The following is a 21,145-nucleotide window of genomic DNA, read 5'->3' as shown; positions in this document are numbered from 1 at the left end:
TGTGTATCTATATAGCTTTACCCGGGGTATTGTGAGGATTTAATTAATATATATACTTTGTATATAGCTTATAAATGTATAGTAATATACAAATACTATTACTTTTATTATTCCTATTGTGTAACCCAGAGTGATTGCTTTTCATGTCTGTTAGCCAAAGAGACTACTCACTACTTCTGTGTAAACAAGAGAATTTACCTACTCTCTATGATCTCTTTGGCTTATAAGCCCTGCTGTCCCCCTGGAAATGGGATGTACTTCAGAGGAGTCTTGGATGACCAACCTATCAACTAAAATCCTGTGACTTTTTCCCTCTGAACAATTAGAATAAATCCCCAGGCCTGCCAAATTCTCAGAATGAATGCTTCCTGTATGTTATGTCTCTGTTCAGTTCATGCAGCCACTTATTCCCATTTTGGCTAGGTCCCGATGTAACAGGGTAGTTCCATGCTGTAAGTCATGTCTGTCTGCCAACAGCCCCAAAGGGGTGCTGAGGGTCACCACACTGCTCAGGCATGCCAGAACACTTTTAGACGAGGGAGGGCTATGCCCAGTGATGAGCTGCCAAAATCTTAACAACCGGTTCCCTATAAAAAATTCTGATTTAAGGGATGTGCCACAGTATGTATTTTTTGTACCAATAGGGTTACCATACATTCGTATTTTCCCAGGAGGAATTTTTAAAAATTTAAAATTCCTCCTGTACGGCGATTTAAGAACCAAAAAGCCTGACATGTCTGGGAGAATACGGATGTATGTTAACCCTACCTAAAGTTCTTTTTTAAAAAGATGGGCTAGCTGGAAGCAGGGGGTGTGGGGCTGGCTGCGGGCAGGGCAGGGGGAGCGGAGCTGGCTGGAGACAGGAGGGTGCGGGGTTGGCTGGAGGCAAGAGGGTGCGGGGTTGGCTGGAGATAGGGGTGGGGCTGGCTGGAGGTAGGGGCTGGCTGCAGGCAGGGCAGGGGAGTGCGGGGCTGGCTGGAGACGGATGTGTGGGGATGGTTGGCTTCGGGCAAGGCTGCAGGAGGGTGCGGCAGGGGTTGGCTGGCTTTGGGCAGTGGGGTGCAGCAGGGCCTGGCTGCGGGCAGGGGGTGCGGGGCTGGCTGGAAACAGGGGCTGGCTCTGGGCAGGGTGGCGGGTACTCATGGGGAGAGCGGCTCGGAGCAGTCTGAGCAGCAGGACATAGCCCAGGCCCAGCAGAGCCGGAGACCTACCAGGCAGCAGCAGGAGCCCCAGGGCCAGGGGTCGGGAGAGCAGCAGCAGCAACAGGGCCCGTGCTCAGGGCCAGGTGGCGGCCCACATGGCTCCCGCAGAGCAGTGCCCCCGACGGCCGGAGGAGGAATTACATCACTTCCTGGCCAGAGCCCATCAAAGCCCCCTTACAGGGAAGCGGGTTAACAACCAGTTCTAAAACTGCTTCAAAATTTAACAACTGCTTCTCGTGAACTGGTGCAAACCACCTCCAGCTCACTACTGGCTATGCCCTTCCACTTTTTATTAGCCCTAAGGATGAGCGATGGGTGGAAGGGGGCTGTGTGGGAGCTGGGCCTCTGGGGATGGGGGGTGCAGGGGCAGGGCCTCAGGGAGAAGGGGTGGCATGGGGACAGAGGTTTTGGGGGGAAGAGGCGGTGCAGGGGGTGGGACCACGGTTCCGTTGCTAGTTGGCCCCCCACACACACTATTAGGAAGCTTCCGCTGCTGCTGACATGGTTTGTCCCAATAGCTCATCTCCTGCTCTAGGGCTAGGAGGAAGGTGGTGTCAATCTCATTCTGTGGCGGGGGTCCAATTCTATTTTTAAGCATGGTACTTGGACTAGTGTTTACATTTAAGACTACAGCTAGTACTCTTCTCAATACACGGTGGATAATGCACAGATGTCAATGGGAAGATTGCATAAAGATCAAGAGTAGAAAATTTGTTTAAGACAGTGGCTGTCAACCTTTACAGACTGCTGTACCCCTTTCAGGAGTCTGATTTGTCTTGCATAGCCCCAAGTTTCACCTCACTTAAAAACTACTTGCTTTCAAAATCTGGCATAAAAATACAAAAGTGTCACAGCACACTATTACTGAAAAATTGTTTACTTTCTCATTTTTACCATATAATTATAAAATAAGTCAATTGGAATATAAATATTGTACTTACATTTCACTGTATAGTATATGAAGGAGTATAAATAAGTCATTGTATGAAATTTTAGTTTGTACTGACTTTGCTAGTGCTTGTTATGTTGCCTGTTGTAAAGCTAGGCAAATATTTAGATGAGTTGATCTACACCCCGGAAGACCTCTGCATACCCCCAGGGGTACATGTAACACTGGTTGAGAACTACTGGTTTAAGATATTTATATGACCCCCATTACTACAGTATCTGAACTCCTCACAGACTTTAATGTATTTATCCTCACAAGACCCTTTTGAGGTAGGGCAATGTTATCCCCATTTTACAGGTCAGGAATTGAGGCACAAATATACTAAGTAATTTGCTGAAGGTTATGTAGGAAGTTTGTAGTGGAGCAGGAACTTAGAGCAAGGTCTAGTGCCCTAACCACTAGACTATTCTTTCTGGATATAGGAACTTTCAGTTTACAGTTCTTATATATTCAGGTACCTTATTGTCACATTTAACATCCTCAGAAAAAAAAATATATGCATTGGTAGTGTCACAGTTCAAGCAACTACTCCTGTATTTCCCCTCTGTAGTCCACCCAGGGCACCCATTCTTGGCTCCCAGCTCCTCAACTGTCACCTCTCTTAGGTAGAAACCCATGTCTCTCTCACCCTGATGGGTATTTTCAGGCTGCATGGTTCACTGCCTACACTGTGATAATCCCAGCAAGCCAGACTGTCTAAACAGACCTGCATTTGCACTTTACTTTCTCTCCAAAAACTATGAATAGCTGTAATGGGCTGCAATACAAGTTATCACAAGCCCTTTATAAGCAAGCATATTTATTCTTAAGGTGAAAGCATTACAGAGAAAATGTATTAAAATAATAAAAGAATCTGCACACATACTAAAAGCTTACTAGAGATCTCCTCAGTGCCAACATGGGGATCTGGTAAATGTCAGTCCTTCAAATCCCATAATAGAGGGTTCCCTGTGGTTACAAGTTCTTAACTGTCTCAGATTCAGAACTAGAGCCACCATGAATAGTTTACACTTTCCTTTATACAGTTTGGGCCCTTGATCTTGGCCTTATGTAACAGGTGATCAGCAGACAAAGGCCCACTCCTCCAGATATAGCTTTGAAAGGCTGGATTTTTACATAACTGGAGGTGGGGAAATTGCACGTACTTTTTATATAAATTACTTTAATGGATTTTGCTGTCTGGGACAATACAAAGTGATACATAATATTATAGGATGCTATACATGCCTCCCTAAGATTTAATTATAATGTTCTTGTTTATATAGTTTGTGTACAGGTTATAGTTATCACTTGAGCAACCTTAACTAGTCCACTAACCTTAACTTAATGAAGTTTTTTAGAGTAGGAATTTCCCAGGTTAAGAAAAAACTATGCATCCGAAGAAGTGGGCTGTAGTCCATGAAAGCTTATGCTCTAATAAATTTGTTAGTCTCTAAGGTGCCACAAGTACTCCTGTTCTTCTTTATACAAGAAAGGAGTCTCCACTACTAGGGAGCTCCTTAAACCCTCACTGTTTTTATAAGCAAAGCAGTTATGGCTGAGATACCATAACTGAAGCATTTTTTTCAACTTTAAGGAAGTGAATGAGAAATTCTTACATCCAGTGCACTGATCCTATAGATGTGAACATATTCAGCTATTTAAATTTTTGAAGAACTTGGGAAGATTCTGGGTCATAGCTAAGAGCTCATTGTGTTTAAGTGTTAACTTTAAGCATTAAAGTACTTTTCAGTACAGGAGTACTTGTGGCACCTTAGAGACTAACAAATTTATTAGAGCATAAGCTTTCGTGGACTACAGCCCACTTCTTCGGATGCATATAGAATGGAACATATAATGAGGAGATATATATACACACATACAGAGAGCATAAACAGGTGGGAGTTGTCTTACTAACTCTGAGAGGCCAATTAATTAAGAGAAAAAAAAAAAAAAAAACTTTTGAAGTGATAATCAAGCTAGCCGAGTACAGACAGTGACTGGGAATGGCTGAGCCATTACAAACGTTGACTATCTCCCCTTGTAAGTACTCTCACACTTCTTATCACACTGTCTGTACTCGGCTAGCTTGATTATCACTTCAAAAGTTTTTTTTTTTTTTTTTTCTCTTAATTAATTGGCCTCTCAGAGTTAGTAAGACAACTCCCACCTGTTTATGCTCTCTGTATGTGTGTATATATATCTCCTCATTATATGTTCCATTCTATATGCATCCGAAGAAGTGGGCTGTAGTCCACGAAAGCTTATGCTCTAATAAATTTGTTAGTCTCTAAGGTGCCACAAGTACTCCTGTTCTTCTTTTTGCGGATACAGACTAACACGGCTGTTACTCTGAAACTTTTCAGTACATAAATCCATCTGTAAATTTTTACATAGTGACTTCATTGGTGAAACAATGAAGATTCAAAATCAAATTTTCTTCTATAAACTGCATGAGTGTGTTTAGATTTCTATATTTGTGCTTGTGAGGTTCCCCTCTGGTGTTATCTGTACCGGTGATCTGCTAGGTCCCTCCAATCCTTGACTCTGGGAGCCAGTCATACACTGCTCTGCTGTGAGAACCTCCACTCCTGGGCTGTTCACGCACACCTCTGGCATGTAAGCTGCTCCTTGGATTGTGCAACCGAATGACACTAGCTAATATCTCCGGTCCCAGGCACAACCCTAGGAACCTCCGTCTTGCAATGTCCAGTTATGCCTGCTGGAAGCTGCAAGCTTATATGAGTTAGTCAGTTTAACAAATAAATTGATACGTACCAGGCTTGTTATCCCAAGGGGAGTCTCTGACACGCTTTAAACCAAACACACCGCTTCAGGTGGAATAAACAAATACATTTATTAACTGCAAAGATAGATTTTGAGTGAATATAAGTCAAAGCATAACAAGTCAGATTTGGTCAAATGAAATAAAAGCAAAACACATTCTAAGCTGCTCTTAAGCCTTTCAATGCCCTTACAAACTTAGATGCTTCTCTCCACAGGCTGGCTGGTTGTTCTTCAGCCAGGCTCTCCCCTTTGATCAGCGCTTCAGTCGCTTAGTGGTGATGTCTGTAGACGGAGGTGGAAGAGAGAGGAAGAGCATGGCAAACGTTTCTCCCTTTTATCATGTCCTTTCTTCCCTCTTGGCTTTGCCCCCCCCTTCAGAGTCAGGTGAGCATTACCTCATCGCAGTCCCAAACTGACCAAAGGAAGGGGGGGTGACTCACTCAAGAGTCCAACAGATCCTTTGTTGTTGCCTAGGCCAGTATCCTTTGTTCCTATGGGGCTGGGCTGAGTTTGTCCCATACATGCCCTGATGAGATGTGAACTCCCCGTCTGTTTCTGGAGAGTTTTTGCCTGGGCTTGTTTTAAGCCATGGGGACACATTTTCAGCCTCATAACTATATACATGAAATTACAACCTATAACATTACTATAACAATGATTACTATAACATTATCATAACAACAATGCTCAGTACATCACAAGCCTTCTGAAGACACCTGACATGACAAACTTTGCATTAGATACCACACAATCATATTATAAGGATGAACATGGGGGTGCTGGATGTTCCCCCGAGGCACACAACATTTCAGTGCTCATTTAGGAATATAAGATATTTTTGGATAGAATCGTTATTTATTTTAGTAACTCAAGTTCTTGGAGATCATTGCCTCCACCAACCCAGAGTATAGGGGAAACATGTCCATTATACACGTTTCAGAGTGCTAGCCGTGTTAGTCTGTATCAGCAAAAAGAACGAGGCATACTTGTGGCACCTTAGAGGCTAACAAATTTATTTGGACAACACCCATTTTTTCATGTTCTCTGTGTATATATATCTTCCTACTGTATTTTCCACTGCATACATCCGATGAAGTGGGTTTTAGCCCACGAAAGCTTATGCCCAAATACATTTGTTAGTCTCTAAGGTGCCACATGTCCATTATAGAATTTTCTGGATAGCAGTGTTGATTGTAGCTTGTGCACATCCTGTCTGCCTCCAACCTGGTAAAGATATGCATTTGAGGCCATCTTAAACTTAGTGGAATGTGCTGTAACACCTCTTGGTACTGAAATTTCTGTCAAGAAATTATGCATAGGCTAATCTACTTTGACAGTCTCCAGTTGGAAATTGACGGACCCTAAGTAGTATCCCTATGAAGCGTGAATAACATGGTTATATTACAGGACAGTTTAGTTCTGTCTAGATGGTAAAAAACAGTTACCTACCTCTCGTAATGCTTGTTCTTCGAGATGTGTTGCTCATGTCCATTCCATGTCAGGTGTGTATGCTCACCACATGCACTGGTGCTGGAAGTTTTTCCCCCAGTGGTATCCATAGGGCCAGCTCAAGCGCCCTCTGGAGTCGCACACATACGCACTGGTAAAAAGGGTGCCACCGCCCGTAGGTGCCGAGTTTCTAATCTGCCGGGTAGTGCTCCCCCTTGGCTCCGCCCAGGCCCCGACCCCACTACACCCCTTCCCCCAATGCCCCACCCTGCCCCTTTCCACCCCCGCTCTGCCCCTTCCCTGCCTCTTCCCACCCTCGCTCCTCCCCCCCAAGCACCTCCAGACACTGCAAAACAGCTGATCTGAGGCAGGCGGCAGGCACAGGGAGGGACGGGGAGGAGCTGATCAGCAGGGCCTGCCGGCAGGCAGGAAGCACTGCAGGGAGGGAGAGGCATTGATAGGGGGACTGCCGGTGGGTGCTAAGCCTATGCCGCTGCTCCCCACCTTCAGTTCCTTCTTGCCAGAACTCCGACAAAGTCATGGAATGGACATGAGCAACACATCTCAAAAAACAACAGTTACGAGAGGTAGGTAACCGTTTTTTCTTCTTAGAGTGCTTGCTCATGTCCATTCCATGTCAGGTGACTCACAAGCAGTGCCTCTGGAGGTGGGCAGGAGTTCATGGATGTGTTGATTGTAACACTGCTCTACCAAAGCCAGCATCATCTTGGGCCTGCTGAGTGATGGCATAGCGGGTTGTGAAGGTATGGACTAAGGATGTAAAATATTAAACGGTTAAATGGTAAGCATTAGTCTTACAGTTAATCCACCTTAACCATTAGCCCCGGGCCGGCCGGAGCAGCCCTGAGCCCCAGACTGGCCGGAGCAGCCCCAGCCCATCTCCCTTTAATCAGTTAACCAGTTAAACGATATAATTTTAATTAAAATGGTTAACTATTAAAACAATATTTACATCCCTAGTATGGACAGATGACCACGTTGCTGCTCTGCAGATATCCTGGATCTGGACATGTGCTAGGAAAGCTGCTGATGACGCCTGTGCTCTTGTTGAATGAACTGTCACTATCGGCTGAGGTGTAGCATTTGTCTGCTCATAGCAGGTATGTGATCCAGAGCGAAATTCTCTGGGATGACACTGGGAGTCCCTTCATCCTGTCAGCTACTGCAATGAAAAGTTGAGTAGACCTACGGAAGGATTTGGTTCGCTCTAGGTAGAAAGCCAGGGCACGTCTGACGTCCAGAGTATGCAGACACCTCTCCTCATTGGAATTGAGAGGCTTTGGAAGGAACACTGGCAGGAAGATATCCTGATTGACATGGGACTGTGATGCCATCTTTGGCATAAAGGCTGGGTGAGGGTGCCAGCTGGACCTTGTGCTTGTAGAACACCGTATAAGGGGGTTCTAAAGTTAGAGCCTTAATCTCAGAGACCCGTCTCACCAAAGTGATGGCTACAAGGAAGGCGACCTTCCATGACAGATGCAGGAGAAAGCAGGATGCCAGAGGCTTGAAGGGAGAGCCTAGAAAGAAGCAGGTTGAGGTCCCATTGGGGAACTGGATCATGGATCTGCGGGAAGAATCTATCCAGGCCCTTAAGGAATCTAATCGCCATTGCATGCGAGCAGACATATCTGCAGACAGAAGGCTGAGATGGCTAGCATGTTCACCTTGATTGAGGAGAGTGCCAGACTGTGGCACTTTAGGTAAAGCAGCTATTCCAGGATGGATTGTAGAAATGACTGAGCTGGAAAAAGATTCCGTTCAGATGCCCGGCAGGTAAAGCACCTCCACTTAGCCAGGTAAGTAGCCCTGGTGGAGGGTTTTCTACTTTCCAAGAGAACCTGTTGGACCTGTGTGGACAACTGGAAAAAGGCAAATATAGTGCCCATCTTTAAAAAAGGGAAGAAGGAGAATCTGGGGAATTATAGATCGATCAGCCTCACCTCAGTCCCTGGAAAAATCATGGAGCAGATCCTCAATCAAGGAATCAATTGTGAAGCACTTGGAGGAGTGGAGGGGTGATCAGGAACCATCAACATGGATTCACCAAGGGCAAGTCATGCCTGACCAACCTGATTGCCTTCTATGGTTAGATAACTGGTTCTGTGGATATGGGGAAAGTGGTGGACATGATATACCTTGACTTTAGCAACAGGGAGTCCAGTGGCACCTTAAAGCTTTGACTTTAGCAAAGCTTTTGATACAGTGTCCCACAGTATTCTTGCCAGCAAGTTAAAAAAGTATGGATTTGATGAATGGACTATAAGGTGGATAGAAAGCTGGCTAGATCGTCAGTCTCAACGGGTAGTAATCAACAGCTCAATGTCTAGTTGGCAGCCAGGTCTGTCCCAGGGCTGGTTTTGTTCAACATCTTCATTAATGATCGGGATGATGGGATGGATTGCACCCTCAGCAAGTTTGTGGATGACACTAAGCTGGGGGGGAGAGGTAGATATGCTGGAGGGTAGGGATAGGATCCAGAGTGACCTAGACAAATTGGAGGATTCGGCCAAAAGAAATCTCATGAGGTTCAACAAGGACAAGTGCAGAGTCCTGCACTTAGGACAGAAGAATTCCATTCACTGCTACAGGCTGGGGACTGATTGGCTAAGCAGCAATTCTGCAGAAAAGGACCTGGGGATTAGTGGATGAGAAGCTGGATATGAGTCAACAATGTGCCCTTGTTGCCAAGAAGGCTAATGGCATATTGGGCTTTATAAGTAGGAGCATTGCCAGCAGATCGAGGGAAATGATTATTCTCCTCTATTCGGCATTGGTGAGGCCACATCTGGAGCGTTGCATCCACTTTTGGGCCCCCGCTACGGAAAGGATGTGGACAAATTGGAGAGAGTCCAGTGGAGGGCAACAAAAATGATTAGGGGTCTGGAGCACGTGACTTATGAGGAGAGGCTGAAGGAACTGGGGTTATTTAGTCTGCAGAAGAGAAGAGTGAGGGGAGATTTGATAGCAGCCTTCAACTACCTGAAGGTAGGTTTCAAAGAGGATGGAACTCGGCTGTTCTCACTGGTGGTAGATGACAGAACAAGGAGCAATGGTCTCAAGTTGCAGTGTGGGAGGTCTAGGTTGGTGTAGCGAGGTAGTCATCCCGCTCCGGCCCTGAAGGGGTTAAACCAGCCCTGGGAGAGGACTGGGGTTGCGAGCCAAAGGCTGGGCTGATTGGGGAAACAGCCTCAGCTGGGGCCAGCTGGCCTTATAAAAGGCTGTGGGCCAGGAGCTCAGGCAGAATCTCTCTCTAGCTGTGGAGAGGGAGGGGCCTGACTGCCTGGGAGACTGAACAGAATACCTTGAGTGGAGCTGGGCTTGGGGAAGGCCAGAGATGCTAGGGAGATCCAGCCTGGAAACCCCCCAGGGTGCAGGCCTTGCTAAAGGCTGGAAAGGGGTACTGGGGTTGCAGAGGTGCATCCCAGGGCAGGCAAAGGCAGCAGGTCCAAACCCCCCTTGCCAGTGATGAGTGGTTTACAGACTGCAGTCCACCTCTGCTAGATGGTGACTGGCAGTAGCTATTGAGGGGAGGTGAGGATAGGAGGTTGGGGTTTCCCTGGGGAGGGGAGACCCAAAGTGTGGGGACACTGCCAGGGGGCAGCACCCCAAGATAAAGGGGCACTGGGTCCAGAAGGGACATGGGGGCCAGTGACAAGCGGGACATCGGCCAGAAGAGGGTTCTCCTTAGGCTGTAGAGCTAATTCCCAGGTTGACCAGCAGGAGGCACCACGCCGGTGAGTTGTTGCACCGCTACAGTTGGATATTAGGAAAACTATTTCACTAGGAGGGTGGTGAAGCACTGGAATGGGTTACTAGGGAAGTGGTGGAATCTCCATCCTTAGAGGTTTTTAAGGCCCAGCTTGAGAAAGCCCTGGCTGCGATGACTTAGTTGGGGTTGGTCCTACTTTGAGCAGGGGGTTGGATTAATGACCTCCTGAGGTCTTTTCCAACCCTAATCTTCTATGATTCTATGTGAGGAGCAGGTCTGCTCCTCGAGACTTAGCCATGCAGCATCCATGCTGTCAGGTGGAGGGAGGCGAGGTTCGGGTGCAACAGCCATCTGTGGTCCTGCAAGAGCAGGTCCAGGCGCGTCTGTGGGGTTGCCACCACTAAATCCATGAGCATGACTAACCAATGCTGGCGAGGGGCCATGTCAGTTATCACAATGACTCGTACATGTTCCCTCTTGAACTTCAGGAGTGTCTTGTGAATGAGGGGGATTGGTGGAAAGGCATACATGAGGTAGCTTCCCCATTACACGAGAAAGGCATCTGAAAGCAAGCCTTTGTTGAGGCCGTGTAAAGAACAAAACCGGTGACACTTTGTTTTGTTTAGTAGTGAACAGGTCCACCTGGGGTGTCCCCCATTTCTGGACGATGGTCTGGGCAACCTCTGGATGGAGGGACCACTTGTGGCAAGAGAAGAAAGACTTGCTGAGGTGAACTGCTAAAGCATTTCAGACTGCTGGAATGTGTGCGGCTTCCAGATGGAGAGCATGCTGGGTAAAGAAGTCCCACAGGTGAAGGGCTTCTTGACAGAGGGCTGGTGACCATGCTCCTCCCATTTGTTGACATAAAACATTGATGTCTTGTCCGTCAATACCTGTCCCATTTTTCCAGATAGCTGGGGAAGGAACACTTTGCAAGCTGGGTGGATGGCCCTGAGTTCTCTGATGTTTATATGTAACAACAGCTCCTCTTGGGACCACAGGCCCTGGGTCCTGAGGTACCAATATGATCTCCGCATCCCAAATCTGAGGCATCCAATACCAGGAACACCGTAGGTCATGAAACTGCAAACTGAACCCCTTTTGTTATATAGTGTGGGTTCAACCATCATGCTAGGGAGGTAAGAATTTGCGGTGGGATTGTTATGGGTCTTGTCGCAGTGATGCCTGGCTGGGAAGTAAACTGATGTGGTCTGAGATGCAGTCTTGCATGCTGAACTACCTGTGCCCCAGCAGTCTGAGGCATACTTGGGCTGTGGTGAGTGGAGACTCGGGCAATCAGATCTGACGTTGCCCGGAATATGTCAGGAAAGCTCTGACTCGGGTAGAGTCGAGGACTGTCCTGATAAACTCTATCCTCTGTACCAGAATCAGCATTGATTTTTGTTCATTTATCAACAGACCCAGTGCATGGCAGGTGGCTTGCACTACCGTGACGCTATGTTGAACTTGTGCCGTCAAGTGACCCTTGATGAGCGAATCGTAGAGATACGGGTAGATCTGAATACCCTGATGCCTGAGGTAAGCTGCCATACATTTTGTAAAAGCTCTTGGTGCTGTTAGGCCAAAAACGGAAGCACTGCAAACTGATAGTGAGCCCTTCCGACCACAAACCTTAGGAATCTTCTGTGGCCATTGAAGATAGAAATATGGAAATATGTGTCCTTTAAGTTGAGGACAGCATACCAGTCTCCAGGATCCAGGTAGGGGATGATGCAGGCCAGAGAGACCATGTGCAACTTCAACTTTTTGAGATATTTGTTGAGGCCTTGCAGGTCCAGGGTGGGTCATAGACCCCCTTTGGCCTTCGAATGAGGCAGTAACAGGAGTAAAAACTTTTGCCCCTCAGTTCTTTGGGAACTTCCTCCATGGCCCCTACTTGTAGGAGGTCTTGTACTTCCTGAACAAGCAGTTGCTTGTGAGAAGGATCCCTGAAGAGGGACACGGAAGGAAGGATAGAAATAAATTGGAGGGTATATCTCACTGCTATGGTTCTGAGCACCCATTGGTCTGATGTTATAGTGGCCTAGGCAGGGAGGTAGGGCAATAGACAGTCCGAAAATAAAAGGGAGGTTGGATGCTGGCTGAAGACTGGGAAGTCGCCCTAGAGCACACCTTCAAAATGCCTGCCTATTTCCTGGGGAGTGGTGTCTAGAGCCCGACTGGGTTGAAGCGACTGGGTATTGACCCTGGAGGCACTTTAAGCCCCTGTCCTTCCTTCGATAGGACTCGGCCCTGGATTGGTCCCCGAATCTTTGAGGCTGTTGAGGCCTGAAGCACTTCCTTGAGGCTGCAGGGGTATAAAGGCCCAGGGAGCGCAGAGTGGCCCTAGAATCTTTTAGTCCATGCAGCCTACTGTCAGTTTGATCTGAAAATAGTGCTGTGCCTTCGAAGGGGATGTCCTGGATGGACTGCTGGATCACCGCGGCCAGGACAGAGGACTGCAGCCCCAATGCCCACTTTATGGATATGGCCAATACCATTGTTCTAGCCACCGAATCCGCTGCATCTGTCAGCCTAACTGTGTAGTGAAGACCAGCCCTTAGTGATGGTCCCATTTTGCTTTTAATTTAGGTTTTGTTCAGCATTTCCTGCTCTAAACAGCTTGAAGCCAACCTGCAACAACGGCACTACTGTGGTTGATGAGCATACTTGGCTTATGTCAACCTCATTATGTCAGTGTCTATACTACAGCCTTCCTCCCACCAATGTAAGTGCAGGAGCTGGGGAGAGAAGCCTGGGGGGCTTGACCCCACTCCCAGCTGGGAGCCAAAGCCCGAGCGGCTTCGGACACCACTCCCAGCTGGGAGCCAGGCAGCCTTGTCAATTTCACAGTTGGGTGAGCTGCTTGGCTCCCTGCGGGGAGCAGGTGAGGGGGTTGAGAAGCTATGGCATCTGGACCCCACTCCCCAGTGGTGAGAAGCCCTGGGTGGCTTCCCCCCACTCCTGGTGGGGAATGGGGAGCAGAGGGAGCCTGTGGGGCAGCTAGGCTCCTGGCAGGGAGCTAGCTGCAAGTGGATCTGAGAACTGGGGCTCTCAGCTCTTCACACTGTCCCTCTTAGGTTGGTGAAAGCACTCTTGGTGAGGACACGAACCACTGACCCAAGCAGGGTAGTGTGGACATGCACCACTGGAATAATTACTGTAGTGGCTGTAAGTCAACTGAATATAGGTCGACTTAGGTTTGCAGTGTAGACATACCCTTATTTAGCAAAATGCACCAATGTGTCTAACTACCTTTTACTTAGTTTGGAGATCTAGGCAAATAATGCTTGATGAAGAATTTGACTATTTTCCTTTTTGGAGGAGAGAGAGGGCTGAAAAAAAAAATGAAAAGCTTTTCTTCAAATTTGTGAGGAGGGTTGGTTTTGGTTGCTTTGCATGTGCAACCTCTTTATTCTAGCATTTGGAAAATATAGCTATTTCTTTTCTCTTAATAGTGTAAACAAAAAATAGATCAGAATAATAGTTCATTCCTACCAAAGGTTATAGGTTGAGGCAAAATAAGGCTTAGAACAGAATTACAGCTTGGACTATGACGTAGTGACAAATGCCTCAATAATAAAAATACAATATATGTAATATTGTTTTCCTTTCCTTCTGTTGCAGGGATTAAAATCTCACAAAATATTTTGTACCGTTCACATGACAGACAGAGGAGCACAGGACCAATTTACTGGGGGGAAAATAGGTTTGATTAAAATTGGTGCAATTTGATGCACTGATGCTTGAGCATGATGGTGCAAAAGATTAATTTTTTAATGGTTGCATGGGGTGCAGTGTAGTTACTACAGAAAGAACCTGTACCGACTAAAATATATATAGCCTGTGTGCCTTTTTCTCCTAAACTGTTGCCTGCTCCACTGAGAAATTAAAACCTCCCCATCTTTTTTTTCCTATTCTTATGCTCGAAAGACATTTACTATAAGTGGTTTTTTTTAAGTATTGAAAAAGTCCTGTTCTAGAACATTCTGAACGGAGAGAGCCGGAACTAAGAAAAGGGCTGTATGGGGGTTCCAATTCTGTAAGCACATGCTTAACTTTACTCATGTGACCTGTTCCAATAAAGTCAATTGGACTACTCATGTACTTAAAGTTAAGCATGTTCATAAGTGTTTGTAGGATCAAGACCTTAGTAGTTGAATCATTACATAAGAGAGAGAGTGTAATGTAGCTAATTTCTTGTGATTAACTCTAAAAACTAGTAGTGTGTGACCAAGCAAAATTCCCACCAAGCCACTAAAAAAGATCCATGAAATCATGGGTGGCATGTAATGGAGGCTGGGAGAGGCTAAGTCTCCCCAGACCTCTTGCCGCCGGTAGCGGGTGCAGTGGCAGATTTGGGGCCCCTGGAAAAATCTTCCCCCACCATGGCCCTGGGGCTGGAAGAGCTCTTGCTTCCCACTATGGTCCTGGGGCCATGGTGGGGGCACAGAGCTTTTCTATTTTGGAGCTGCAGCAGGAGGCGTTGGGGTGGGGGATGGGCAGGGGCGGGGCCTCAGGGGAAGAGGCAGAGTGGGGGCAGAACAGGGGCAGGGCCCTGCGGAAGGGGCAGAATGGGCTGGTTCCATGGATGGGGCCACGGACAGGGCCACAGGTGGAAGGGTCAGAACGGTGGAGGGGCTCTGGGCTGAGAGTTTGACCCCAGTAGGCACAAAATTGGGTGACTGGGCAACAAAATGACAGATGAAATTCAGTGTTGATAAATGCAAAGTAGTGCACATTAGAAAACATAATCCCAATGATGCATCCAAAATGATGGGATATCTTCGGACAATTAACAGAAGTTTCCAGATCACAGGTCCTGGTTCTCATGGGGGACTTCAATCACCCTGACATCTGCTGGGAGAGCAATACAGCAGTGCACAGAGAATCCAGGACATTTTTGGAGAGTGTTGGGGACAACTTCCTGGTGCAACTGCTGGAGGAACCAACTAGGGGCCGTGCTCGTCTTGACCTGCTGCTCACAAACAGGGAAGAATTGGTAGGGGAAGTAGAAATGGGTGGCAGCCTGGGCAGCAGTGACCATGAGATGGTAGAGTTCAGGATCCTGACAAAAGGAAGAAAGAAGAGCAGCAGAATATGGACCTTGGGCTTCAGAAAAGCAGACTTTGACTCCCACAGGGAACTGATGGGCAGGATTCCCTGGGAGGCTAATATGAGGGGGGGGGGAAAGGAGTCTAGGAGAGCTGGCTGTATTTTAAAGAATCCTTATTGAGGACGCCGGAGTAAACCATCCCAATGTGCAGAAAGAATAGCAAATATGGCAGGCGATCAGCTTCGGCGAGCTTAAACACAAAAAGGAAGCTTACAAGAAGTGGAAATTTGGACAGATGACTAGGGAAGAGTATAAAAATATTGCTCGAGCATGCAGGGGTGTAGTCAGGAAGGCCAAAGCACAATTGGAGTTGCAGCTAGCAAGGGATATGAAGGTTACAAGAAGGGTTTCTATAGGTATGTTAGCAACAAGAAGGTGGTCAGGGAAAGTGTGGAACCCTTACTGAATGGGGGAGGCGACCTAGTGAGAGATTATGTGGAAAAACCTGAAGTACTCAATGCTTTTTTTTGCCTCAGTCTTCACAGACAAAGTCAGCTCCCAGACTCCTGCACTGGGCAGCACAGTACGGGGAGGAAGTGAGCAGCCCTCAGTGGTGAAAAGACTATTTAGAAAAGCTGAACATGCACAAGTACATGGGTCCAGATCTAATGCATCCGAGGGTGCTGAGGGAATTGGCTTATGTGATTGCAGAGCCATTGGCCATTATCTTTGAAAACTTGTGACGATTTGGGAGAGGTCCTGGACGACTGGAAAAAGGCAAATAGAGTGCCCATCTTTAAAAAAGGGAAGAAGGAGAATCCGGGGAACTACAGACTGGTCAGCCTCACCTCAGTCCCTGGAAAAATCATGAAGCAGGTCCTCAAAGAATCCATTTTGAAGCATTTGGAGGAGAGGAAGGTGATCAGGAACAGTCAGCATGGATTCACCAAGGGCAAGTCATGCCTGACCAACCTGATTGCCTTCTATGATGAGATAACTGGTTCTGTGGATATGGAGAAAGCAATGGATGTGCTATATCTTGACTTTACAAAGTTTTGATACTGTCTCCCACAGTATTCTTGCCAGTAAGTTGAAAAAGTATGGATTGGATGAATGGACTCTAAGGTGGATAGAAAGCTGGCTAGATTGTCAGCCTCAATGGGTAGTGATCAACGGCTCAATGTCTAGTTAGCAGCTGGTATCAAGCGGAGTGCCCCAAGGGTCTGTCCTGGGACCAGTTTTGTTCAACATCTTCATTAATAGTTTGGATGATGGGATGGATTACACCCTCAGCAAGTTTGCAGATGACCCTAAGCTTGTGGGAGAGGTAGATACGCTGGAGCGTAGACAGACCTCAGACAGAAGGTTCTCTCCATTTGCTGTATGAGAAAGAAGGCCCTGGATCAGTTTAAACTCAGGCTATTTATCCAAAAGTCCTTTCTTTATCTGTTAGTCTCTGGAGAATCCAATCTGAACCAGTATATATGAGCCTGTCCAGGTGCTAGCTCTCTGGAAGTGTTACAACCTGAGTGAATTTGCCTAACCACCCTCCACTGTTCTTATTTCCTGGAGGGCTGTGGGGCCCCTCCGCCATGGAATTACATACAATCCCTGGCCCACAATGCTACATACACTTAATATAGATCTCCCAAAGATAGGACAATTTCCCGCAATATCTGTCAACTGTTTCCAGTTCCTTTAATTCCTTGCTTCCAATATTATTTTACCGTGACTTTTCACTGTGTTATACTACTATAACAACAAGGGAAAGGAAATAAGTGAGGTTCTAAATGACAGGCATCAATTTAGAAAAGATTTAAGATGCATTATATTTGCTAAGCAATCTTAATAGGTCAACTAAGATACATATAAAGAGAATGTTTACAATGTCCTACATATTCACTAGACTAACATTTTTATATGGTATAATGCATATTACTTAGTAGACTAGAGCTGGAATGGTCTATCATATGAATAAATATGTAGATACATTTTAAAATGCACATTTGGTATGCCTAAAACCACAGCAGCTTTGTTAATTATTCTCTGAAATATGCAGTGTTGTTGTAGCTGTGTTGGTCCCAGGTTATTAGAGAGACAAGGTGGGTGAGGGCATATCTTTCATTGGACCAACTTTTGTTGTTGAGAGGGACAAACTTTTTAGCTTCTTGTGACGCATCATGGAATAGGCCACCCACATACCCAAGAGACCATGATTCAATACAGAAATAAAAACCCCTCTAACTGCACACTGCTAGTTGTCACCTATCACCCCACACTGGTACACATACAGAATATCATTAAAGAATTACAACCCATCCTCAAGGGGGACCACATGCTGAAAGAAATTTTTTCTGAATCCTCTCTTCTGGCCTTCAAACAACTCCCCAGTCTCCCAACCTCATTATCAGAAGCAAGATCCCCACAGACCAGGACACACCAGACGCTGCCAGAAGAACAGATGCATAACCTGTAGACATATCTCCACTACTACAAAGATCAATACCCCCACAACACACCTTTCAAGATCTATGGGTCCTATACATGTCTATCACAACATATGATGTACCTCATCCAGAGCACTAAATAACAACTATGTGGGTGAAATGAGACAATCACTATGCTCTTGAATGAACTCACACAGAAAAATGATAAAAGACAAAAACACCACATCACCTGTGGGTGAACACTTTTCACAAAGCGATCACTCTATATTTGACTTCTAAGGCCTTGTCTACACTACGAGAGTAGTTCGATTTTACTTAAATCGAATTTTTGGAATCGATATTGCAAAGTCGAACGTGTGTGTCCACACTAAGGACAGTAATTCGACTTTGTGAGTCCACACTAACGGGGAAAGCGTCGACATTGGAAGTGGTGCACTGTGGTCAGCTATCCCACAGTTCCCGGAGTCCCCGCTGCCCATTGGAATTCTGGGTGGAGCCGCAAATGCCTTCTGGGTAAAAAAAATGTGTCCAGGGTGCTTTTGGGTAACTGTCGTCATCCGTCCATCACTCCCGCCCTCCCTCCCTGAAAGCGCCGGCGGGAAATCAGTTCGCGCACTTTTCTAGTCAGTGACAGCGCGGACACCACAGCACTGCGAGCATGGAGCCTGCTGCAACCATCACTGCAGTTGTGGCCGCTCTCAACGCCTCGCAACTTATCATACACCTTTCCCTGAGGCAGATGCAGAAAAGTCAGGCGAGGAGGCTACGTCAACGCGGTGATGGCCTGAAGTCTGAGAGTAGCACAGACCTCTCAGAAAGCAGGGGACCCAGCGCCGAGAACATCACGGTGGCAATGGGTCATGTTGATGCCGTGGAACGGCGATTCTGGGCACGGGAAACAAGCACTGAGTGGTGGGACCGCATAGTGCTGCAGGTCTGGGATGAATCCCAGTGGCTGCGAAACTTTCGCATGCGGAAGGGAACTTTCCTGGAACTTTGTGAGTTGCTGTCCCCTGCCCTGAAGCGCAATGACACCCGGATGCGAGCAGCCCTGACTGTCCAGAAGCGAGTGGCCATAGCCCTGTGGAAGCTTGCAACGCCAGACAGCTACCGGTCAGTCGCGAACCAGTTTGGGGTGGGCAAATCTACCGTGGGGGTTGTTGTGATGCAAGTAGCCAAGGCAATCGTTGATGTACTGCTGCCAAAGGTAGTGACCCTGGGAAACGTGGAGGCCATCATAGATGGCTTCGCAGCGATGGGATTCCCAAACTGCGGTGGGGCCATAGATGGAACTCACATCCCTATCCTGGCACCGGAACACCAGGCCAGCCAGTACATTAACAGAAAGGGCTACTTTTCCATGGTGCTGCAAGCACTGGTGGACCACAGGGGACGTTTTACCAACATCTACGTGGGATGGCCGGGCAAGGTTCATGACGCTCGTGTTTTCAGGAACTCTGGTCTGTTTAGACGGCTGCAGCAAGGTATTTACTTCCCGGACCACAAAATAACTCTTGGGGATGTGGAGATGCCTATAGTCATCCTCGGGGACCCAGCCTACCCGCTAATGCCCTGGCTCATGAAGCCCTATACTGGCGCCCTGGACACTGAAAAAGAACTCTTCAACTACCGGCTGAGCAAGTGCAGAATGGTGGTGGAGTGTGCTTTTGGCCGTCTCAAGGGGAGATGGAGAAGCTTACTGACTCGCTGTGATCTCAGCGAAACCAATATCCCCATTGTTATTGCAGCTTGCTGTGTGCTCCACAATCTCTGTGAGAGCAAGGGGGAGACCTTTATGGCAGGGTGGGAGGTTGAGGAAAATAGCCTGGCTGCTGATTACTCACAGCCAGACAGCCGGGCGATTAGAAGAGACCAGCGGGAAGCGCTGTGCATCCGGAAGGCTTTGAAAGCAAAGTTCCTGAGTGAGCAGGGTAACCTGTGACTTTAAAGTTTGTGTATTGAGAAGCTAAACCTGCCCCCGTTTCTTTACCCAGTTAATGTTGACTATCCTATCCAGTTACATACCCCCTTCACCCCACTTCCAACACACGTTTCAAAATAAAAATAGTTCTACTTTGTTAAAGCACACCGTTTTCTTTAATACTGTATTCGCGGGAATTTTTTAAAACTGGGACGCAGACTGTGGTGCGGAGCGGGTGTACTGTAGTGGCGCGAATGCAGCTTCTAAACTCAAGGATTGACAGGCTCCGCTGCGGTGGGATGGTTGTTTCAACGGAGCCTGTCACCCCTCCTGATAGGGACTGTGTGTATGGGGTGGTCTATGTGACTTTGTGGCAGGGGGAGGACGGTTACAGATCCCCTGCTGTGTGGCTCTGTGATCCTGCCTAAGGACCGCCGCTTAAGATCTGTAACTGCCCTCCCCTGCCACAAAGTCACAGAGCAACCCACCCCCCACCACATAACATGAAAACAACCTCCCAGACTAACCAGGGTAACTAGTCACTGCATCACTGCACTATGTATGTGCCCTGCTGCTGTGCCTGCCCCCGACTATATACCCTGCCAAAGGTGACTGTCCTGTCGAATTACCAACCCCCTATCCCCCCCTCCTCCAAAAGAACATGATGGAAACAGTAGTTAACAGAAACGTATTTTTTATTATCAACCAAACATGGAACTGGGAAAGTGAAACTTGGACGGGGGCTTGTGTCAGGCGGGAAGGAAAGAACTTGTCAAATTTTGGGGAATGAGAGCCTTCTGCTGCTCGAGCTCTCTGCAGGGGTGGAGTGAGAGTTAGCAGGGACTCTGCCGCCTCTCCTTCTGTGCACTTTGGGTGAGGGGAGTATGGGACTTGGTGGCGGGGGAGGGCGGTTAGAGATGGACTGCAGCGGGGCTCTGTCCTCCTGCCTCCGTTCCTGCAGAACATCCACAAGGCGCCGGAGCGTGTCCGTTTGCTCCCTCATTAGTCCAAGCAGGGTTTGAGTCGCCTGCTGGTCTTCCTGACGCCACCTCTCCTCCCGATCCATGTTGGCTTGGTGCATTCGGGTCAAGTTCTCCCGCCACTGGGTCTGCTGTGCTGCCTGGGCTCTGGAGCAGGCTATAAGCTCCGAGAACATGTCCTCCCGTGTCCTCTTCTTCTTATGCCTAATCCGCGCTAGCCTCTGGGAGTGTGATGACAGGCTAGGTTGTGAGACAGTCGCAGATGGGGCTGTGGGAATGGGAAAAAGGGAGTGAATTCCTCAGAAAGATAAATGTAGTTGTGAACAAAGAACATAGTCTTTCTCTGTTAACAAGACCATGCACAGCACCTATCACATGCGCACTCAGCACAAGGTCGAATTCTCGGCCTTCGCATTCAGTGCCTGGGGTCTTCTACAGCACATTTGAGAAGCCTCTCAGGAGAACGGAATTTCTGTTGCAGGCAGACATGGTAAGCCGTAGACTTGTGGCAGCTTAAAACTTTAATATTAGCAATGGCCTCATTTCACATTGAAATCAATGTTGGTCCCTGCTGCCAGCAATTCGGCAAGCAGGAAGTCTGCTCCTGTCCCACACCCTCGCGGCTGTCCCCGGGAACGATCC

Source organism: Malaclemys terrapin, chromosome 3, assembly GCF_027887155.1.
Source record: "Malaclemys terrapin pileata isolate rMalTer1 chromosome 3, rMalTer1.hap1, whole genome shotgun sequence".
Classification (NCBI taxonomy): domain Eukaryota; kingdom Metazoa; phylum Chordata; order Testudines; family Emydidae; genus Malaclemys; species Malaclemys terrapin.
Note: the sequence above shows the minus strand (reverse complement) of the source record.